The 8,645-nt window shown below is 39.7% G+C and overlaps 1 protein-coding gene and 1 long non-coding RNA gene across 2 annotated transcripts in view; one reads left to right on the forward strand and one right to left on the reverse strand.

Annotated features, from left to right (window-relative positions):
* Positions 1-8,645, reverse strand: part of LOC309866503 (uncharacterized protein) — a 137,110-nt gene that overhangs the window by 111,596 nt on the left and 16,869 nt on the right. The window lies entirely within an intron of this gene.
* The window catches only part of LOC309866504, a 10,296-nt gene continuing 6,418 nt past the window's right edge, over positions 4,768-8,645 (forward strand). The window contains exon 1 of the long non-coding RNA XR_014312726.1: positions 4,768-4,967. This is a non-coding gene — a long non-coding RNA (uncharacterized lncRNA). The remainder of the gene's footprint in view (positions 4,968-8,645) is intronic.

Here is an 8,645-nt window from a genome sequence, read left to right on the forward strand (position 1 = left end):
AAGCTCTACAAGTGCTTTTCACATGCAAACAGGGTTAAGAATCCCTGGTCTAAATGATGGGCAGTCAATAGTTTCAAACAAGGGAGAGATACAAGAGGAACAAGAAACGGTCTCACCATTTTGTGACGTACAAGCTAAAGGAAGGAGAGGCTGGCAGCAGGGAATCTGTTGAGAGGGATTTCGCAGGCATCTGGTCAAAAGATGGGAGTTGGGTAGAACTAAAGTTCTGGTAGCAGACATAGAGGAAAAATGAGATTCTTGACCAGTGACTCGGGTTGTGTTGACTACGAACTTATGGGAACAAAGGTCACCATCGGAGCAGAAGATGACCGCTGGATCCCTGCCAGTGTTGCCATTCCTTAGCTCTCTCCTCCCCCTCCTTCCTCCTCCAGTTTGGGCTTGAGCACAGCTGCATTTTATTATAGAGGTGACCTTGGACAAGATACTTAACCTTTGTAAGACTTAGTAATGCTTCCATAAAATGGTGACCGAGAAACAGTAACGTATTTTGGAACATTATTTGTAAAGATTAAGTGAAATACCTTTAAGAAGCTCATGATTCCTCCAGGCATGTGAAATACTCAATATATTTTGGCCATTATTACCAGGTTGCTATGATTTTTAAGTCTAATCAACACGATTCTTGTTGCTTTTCTCTTTCACATGCTCTCCTTAGTCCTCTCTCATTTCTGGATTCTCACTTCTCCCTTCCCTGTTCCATCCCCTTTCTTCTCCCTCAGTGGTGACTTTCTGAATCCTGGAGTGTTTGGTGTTATCTGTTTAGGAAGAGATTGGCTGAGGCAAGTTTCAATTCATGTAAGCAAGAAGATAGAATAAGGCTGCGTATGGTAGCCAGAACTAATTCTGAAAAGAAATGACTACAGAATGGCTTAGGGAATCCCAGGACTACTCCATTATCCCATTCTAGACAACCAGCATCAAAGAATCATCGGATCCAAGAATGTCAGAACAGCAAGGGTCCTAAGCACGTTATTAGCCTGATATTCTATAAATTGAAATAATAGCTACACTTAGGCATAGCTTTGTAATTCTTATAATCTGGGGGGATCTCATTCTACATTCAGTAGTTTGCAGAGGCTGTGTGTAGAGGAGTCCACAGGGAAAGCTCTTCCTTAATTGGCCCTGGTCAAGAAATAAGTGATAAAAGTCACTGTGGAAGCAATCTGGGAAAATTCGCATATGGACCGGAGTAGATGACATTATTCAATAAATGTTTATTTTTATGATGTGGCAAATGGCACTGTGGTTAAAGGAGAAAATGTTCTTATTTTTAGGGCAGAAGTATCATAATGGCAACAACTTACTTATAGATGGCTTAGCGGAAACCATTTGAAATAAATACATATAGATGTTCAACTTGCAGGGTGGGGGAGAAAGAAAATATGGCAGAATCAGTGAGTCTAGCAGAAAGCTATGGGTGCTTTATTTTAAAAAGAAAATAAATCTAAGTTTTAAGATAAAGCAGCAGCAAGGAAAGTACATTTCTTTGAAAAACAAAACCAACAACAACAACAACAAAACACACAGAATACATGATTACTATTATCCAAAGGAGGAAGGAAAGCAGGCTCTGGAATCAGACCCGAGCCCCAACCTTGGAGGATCACCTTTTTATTAACTAGGCAACATCGGACAAATTCGAAAACCCAATCCTCGGTTTCCTTATCTGCAGAAAGAGCTTCATGATAGTAACAAGAATCCCTAGTTGCTATTCGACCGTCCCCATTGTCATAATGGAGTAGGATGGTGAAGGTGAAGCGCTTAGCCCCAAGGGCCTGACACAGGCCAAGAGCCCACACAGCATCCTCTCTTACCGTTGTGACCCCAGAGCGCAGGGGAGTAAAGGCAGGAAAATGCCCTCTCTTCCATCTGTGATCTGCCAGTTCCTTTTTCTTATACTCTCGTGTAGGAAACTGGGACATCAGTAAACTGGGCCACTCTTTCGTAGGGTCCTGAAGTCCAAACAAAAATCCCTTTTCTGTGGAGTGGGTAGCGTGAGGGTAGCATTCGCCCTCACTGTCATCTCTAGAGCCAGCAATAAACAAATCATAAAAAATGTGCTTGGAAATTTCAGCTCCACAGTAATAGCTGAAACAAAGGCAGAAAATTGCAGCTCTCTGTGTAATAACTAAGCCTCTCGTTACGTGCTGCTGTATTAAATATAAAACATTTTCATTTCCTTTGTATAGGAAATTCAATAGGACCTGAAAAGGGGGTCAACCAAGTACTGTGACTCCCACAATAAAATGTGAGTGGTGCTAATATTCCTTTTCCAACTCTCGAGTGACGGCAAATAACCAAACAGATAAAATGTAGCTTTCATAAAACTCGAGGTTTGGTGGAGAATTAGCATGAGACTTGTACTCGCTACTTGCTAACGGAAGGTTGGCCAAGAGCTCAGATTTATGCCATGAAATTTAAATGGTTCTCTCCTGAGGTTTTCTTGACAATATCATTGTATGCGGCTGAGTTAGTTTATTGGCACTTTCGTATGGGGATTGTTTTTGGAGGAGTGGGGAGTGGGAGGGTAGGGGTGACAATAACCTATTTCTTTAAGAAACCCAGCACTTATGGGGCTCTAGGGAATTTTAAAGCAGGGAATTTGGAAGAGTAACACATGCAAGAGTCTCCAAATGCTGAGGCAGAATCAACAACATTTACAAAATTACATTGGGGGAAAAAATAACATGGTAAGATCACAGTTCTTTTGTTGGGGTGTTTATAACATAACACATGGCTTCATCTCACCAGGCTTCTGAAATTAGAAGGATATTGCTACAAGATTTGTATGGATCGGGCTTTGAATTTGCATGCAAGTTTGCAGGGAATCTTGTACAAAGATGAAACCTCAAATTAAATTCAGACCCAGGTATTTTAGTGGCCAGGAAAGGTTATTCACAGCGCGCCCAAGACAACAACGTTGCTAACTAACTTAGAAACAGGAGGTCACAGATTAAAGTTAAGGAGGGAGGTTAGGCCTATAAGCAATTCAAGCAGAATTTAATTACAAAAAGGGTAGCTGAATAATGGCACACATAGCTAAAGGCAGCAATAGATGCAGGAATTGTAAATCAGTTCAAGGAAGCTGAGAGAGAAGGAAACAAAAAAAAAAAAAAAGAAGAAGAGGAGGAAAACACATCAACTCTCTTTAAAATATCCTAGGGTTAACTGAGCAAGCCACAGTGGGTCAGAGTCAAGGCTTGATCCTTTCCACGTCCCTGTGCTTTGAAAAAGACACCTCAACAGCAGTTCATTGATTTCCACAAAGGCCGCAGACCTGTGTCATCCACCCAATTGAATTCCTTTGTGCCGTACATGTGCTTGCCCTATATTGTCTGTCCTCTTACAATTTTATCTCCCCGTGTATACATTTCTCCCACCACGGGTAGGACACAATTATTCCATTCTTGCCAACATGAGCTATATAATCAGCTTGGGAACTGACATTTCATTCATGCCCTTGCAATACACGAGAGGAATTAAAGGTCCGTGTCCTCTGTGTCTTTACTGTTTTATCCCTGCCATGCATTTCGAGGATAGTGGCTAAATATCATGGCAAAAAAGAATCCGTCTCAAGCTGCAACTTAAAAAAAAAAAAAAAAAAAAAAATCACCCCTAATAATAATTATGCTTTTATTTATTTATTTTTTTTAAAGTGACTGTGTTTCTGGACAAGGAAATAAAAAGAAGGCCAACGTTCAAATGCCAAAACAGCAGAGGATGTGTGCGAAATGGAGCTTACAATGGGACTGCCAGAAAGCCTGAGCTAACATTAGAAGCATGTGAAAGTTGGCAACCCAGGCTCACGTGGAGCGAAAGAAACAGTGTTTTTGTACATTCCAGTTCCTGTTGGTTCTGATCCCTTGAATGTTGCTTGGGGTATTACGCTCCCAATTCCAAACAAATTTCAGCTAAACCTCAAAATATTTTCAACGATGAGAAACCAAACATAATTCCTCCTAAGCATAATAAATCAGCTAAAATTTCAGTAAAGCTCTAAGAATCTACTTAGAACCCTGAGGTGTTAAAGTTCCCAGGAAAGAACTAACCATTCTCATGTCTAATTTGTAATGTTTTGGTTTCAGCTTTCTGTAGCTTTTCTATTTCTAAGCAATTTCACTCCGACTCCCCTGCCCCTCTCGATCCAGCGTCCACCAATGCTTTTGGATCAGGCTACTTATTTTTTAAGAAATAACCCAATTGACATTTATTGGGCAGATGGTAGCCAGGCGTCTTCTCTGGAGGGAGAGAAAATTATTTTAGGTGTTTTCCCCCACTCTACCGCCTTTTGGACTAAGTGAATTTCAGCACCTGATCCAAAGCACAAAGGTCATCCATTAGCAGAGAGCAGAAACTAATTTGGCTTTCCCTGGCACCTCTCATACTCGGTGATTGTCTAATAGTTTGCATGGTGATAAGGTGGAGCCTTGGAGAAGAATGGTTTGTATGCCGGTTGCGTATTAGAATGTCACTATGTTCTCCAGGTCAACTTACAACATGGCTTTGGATGTAAGAATCTATTGTGAGAGGGTGGCTGTTAGTTTATTCACTGGTGTGCTTTACACTGACTGCTTTTGTTTTGTTGCTTTTTGTTTGTTTGTTTGTTTGTTTTTTACTGGATCTCAATAATTCAACAATTCTGCTCTTCTTTAATAATCTTAAAACCGCCACTACACAAGTAGATTTATGGTGGATTTCCCCCCTTTTGTCCTACTGTCTGCTCTCCTCTGTCATTATTAGTTCAACAACTTATCACTTGGCAACGGTAGGCTCAAAAAAGACATGTGACAGTTTTAAACCAATATTTGATTGGCATCATGGTTACGCTGACATCCTCAATATAGATGGAATATGCGGGGGTGGATTCACCCTCTGCCTTCCAGGGGCTTCTTTTAGAGAAGATGAGAGAACAGATTGATTAAGAAAACCCAGAAGAGTAAATAAAGGTGAGGATTCTGCTGATGCAGCCCCTCTATGAAGAATTGCATTACTTATTTTTAGATTTATGCTTAGAAGACAAAGCAATCTATGTGAGCTGCTGCCTGCCTGTATCTTTCCTCCAAGCTCTTTTAAAAAAAATTGTGTGTGTGTGTGTGTGTGTGTGTGTGTGTATAGCAAATAACTTTGACATTATTCCAGAGAAAAACTTTCTTATTCTTTCCTATGGATTTATAACTTCTTACTTTTCTTACCCTTGTCAAAACTTTTCACTTACGACCCAAGAGCTAGGGAACCAAAATCAGTCCTGTCCTGTTCTGAGTGTCATTTTGTGGTGATCCTAAGTGGCCCCTAAACACCTTTGTCGATTTTTATTGATGGGATCCACAGGCACTCTGAGTGATCCCACTCCGGAGGGGCATAAACCAATGGCAAGGTGAACGGGGAAAGGAGGTGGTCCCGCTGTAGGCCAGAGTCCAGCTGCTCAGGGGTCATTGACAAAACGTCAAACATTTCAAATTTCTGACTAGCTCTCTGACTAATGCCATGCTAAGCAGAAACATAACTATTTCCTCCAAGGAACCCGCAGACACACAGACACGCAAACACACAGAAATAAACACAGTTTCTGTGGGGTTTTTGTTTTCCTCTTCCAGTAGCTTACTCACTTGCTTTCTGTCTTACATGTGCACGTACGCACACATGCACACATGCACGCGTGCACGCGCACACACACACACACAAATAGTCTACAGGGAAATTAAGCGGTGCCAATGAAACAGTGTACTGAGAAAGTTCTTGGATAAATTAACAACGCAATTACATTACATGACATGCCACAAGATGGATGAGGAAAACTTGGCTGGTATTATGTTCTGTTTTCAAATTGCAATTTATTTGAGGGTTTTAATGGATGCCTTATTAAAACATCTCGGCCCTGGTCAGGTTTCAGCATATGTCACAGTGGCCTGTGATTGATGACACCCTCTGCTGCTTCTCTTGCACATTTGCAGGGAATTTAAGCAAAGAGGGAATGAGCTGAGGCCCAGCTTTGTATTGATCGTGTGGAGGTGCGCTGCCTGGGAGCACACTCTAATAACATTCTCTGAGCTGAACTGCTTCACATGAAGGCATTTATTACAAGAACTAAAATGTTATATTGCTCAGAATAAAAGAATATTGTACAAACAAAAGAGTTAGCAGTGAGTGGGGGAAGCGGGGAGGCTATGGCAGGCTATGGAACCATGCCTTGTTAGTTTTCAGAAGCCACATTTATAAGTGTTGGTGGAAACAAACAGAAGAAAGTGAAGGTTAAAAAAAAAAAAAAGGTAAAAAAAAGGAAGGAAAAATGCTGTGGGCTTGATTTTTGCTTATTACAGCCAGTTAAGCGTGTAGAATTGCAGAGTTCCATGAGAAAGAGGATGCTAGGTAAGGACTGGGAGGTGAGCAGTCCTATTCAAGTCCTTTGGAAAATAACCAAATATCAAAATAGGTCGTAAGACATTACTTTAAGGCCATCTGAAATCTTTCTCCCTTTATATATGCTGTCATTAATTTTTAGGAGAAGCCCCCACCAAAACAGCGAGAGGTAGTCATACCTGAAATGCAATTTTACTCCCATCCACATTGTAGAAATTTGATTTTCATGTTTTAATTATAAAAAGATCTCTATTTGTGATTTTAATATTTGAAGTTTTAGAAACCCTTATGTGAATTATCAAGAAATTTATTAATCTTTAATCAAAAAAACATATTCAATTAGATATATTATATACACAGATCCATCTAGTCACAGAAAAAAGACTAGAAGGATATAAAAGCAGTTATTATTAGAGAAATGATAGTAATTTTCTTCTTTGTGCTTTTCTGTAGTATCTTAATTGTCCACAATAAGCACATATTACCTTTAAAATCAAAGAATAAAAAATCATTTTGGAGATATTTGTACTGTCTTGATTTATAAGAATAGTTAGGGAAATCGGTATCCTTTGAGAGTCTACAATAAATATAATCTCAAGGAAAAAGATTCATTTTGCATTAACATGTCTCTATTTCTTAGTAAGCAGACTCTATGCATTGAAAATGTAAATGAAAAAAATAGTTATTACAGGCAGAATGAAAATATCCCTATGCAATACAAAAAACAAAAAAACAGTAAGAAGGAAATAAGAAACTATGTTGCATTTCCAAACTCTGATAACATTAGGGTTTGCCAATCTCAGTCCAAAGGATTTTTTTTTTTTTTTTGCTTGACCTGCTGATTGCTATTATTTGAACTGCCACATTTATTATTTTGTTAGCCTTTGAGGGCCTATAAAAATCTCACCTAATTATATTGGAATCACCTAGTATCACAGCCGAAGCCAAAGAAGGTGAGAAAATGCCCAACAGCTTTTCCTTGAAATGGAAGGAAAAAAATAGTTAAAGAACGAACAAACAGCAGAAACCAAGAACACTCAGGAAAGCCAGCTTTATGAGTCTCCCAAGAAATGGATACAGAAAACATTTTTTAAATGTTGACAGAAACTGTTAAGTTGTAAAAATGGATTTTTCAGCATTGTCAGTTAAATGCACCTTCTAATGTGCGAAATACCGAATTTACAATCTTTGACTAGATTGTGATAGCTTTGGTGGAGTGGTGCTGGGGAAAAATGGGAAATGTTACTTAACCTCCCAGGCCTCTTTTTCTCTTGGATCGTAGATTTCATATCCCTTCTCTAGGTCTTCTTATGGCTCCTCATCTTCTGTGCCCGAATGTCTATCTGTTTATCAAAACGGAATAACTTTCTTTCCTCTTGACTGTGGAAGTGGTTACATAATGTCAGAAACTCTAGGCTCCTTTGTTCGAAAATGAGGGCCAATTCTCCAATCCTGGGGAACGACTTCATTTAATTTCAAGTCAATTAATATTCACTGAGCATTATCTATAAAGCAGTGAGCTGGGCTACATGATGATAGCAGCTTTCAGAGTCCGTCTCTTCTCACTACAAATGCATCCCTCCACACAGGCCACGATTTAGTCCCCCATCCACCCCAGCTGAGAACTGAAGAAGTAAAGCAATAAAATGAGAAGAAGGTATGGCTTTTATCAAAGCAGTGAAAACAAACATTTATCAATAATTATGTAGTCCAGCTTGTGCGAACAGCCATGGATGAAAAAAACCCACTAATGTGCTCTATTTTTCAGGATAATTCACGGATTGTATAGGGCCTTTATATTAAGTTTCCAGTAGCATAACACAGATGAGCTCAGGGCAGACACAGAAGAACAGCAAACAGGAATTGTTAAAGCAACACTGGGAGGCACTTGGGACCATGCACTTTGCAGGAGCAGAACCCACCATAATGTGGAATACAAAAGGCAAAACCATGCAACCGAGGGGGGAAACAGGCAAGAAAGTAGAAGAGAATACAGAAATAAAATGAAAGCGCGAACACCCTAAACTAATACAATGTAACATGTCAATTTGATCTATGCAGTGGAGAGGGAAGGGTAGAGAATGCTTCTGGGGCTGAAGTCTTGAAATTTTGTATCTGTTCTTTGACTAATTTCCACAGGAAGTCAACAAAATGCGCACAATCAGTAAATGAGAAATGGAAACTCAGATTCCTACCCAGAGGTGGCAAAATTAGTATCACTGACTTACCACAGGTTCTATCAATTGCTCCCTGGTAAGGAATATTTG

This window comes from Mustela nivalis (genome assembly GCF_964662115.1).
Source record: "Mustela nivalis genome assembly, chromosome: 6".
In the NCBI taxonomy this organism is placed as follows: Eukaryota; Metazoa; Chordata; class Mammalia; order Carnivora; family Mustelidae; genus Mustela; species Mustela nivalis.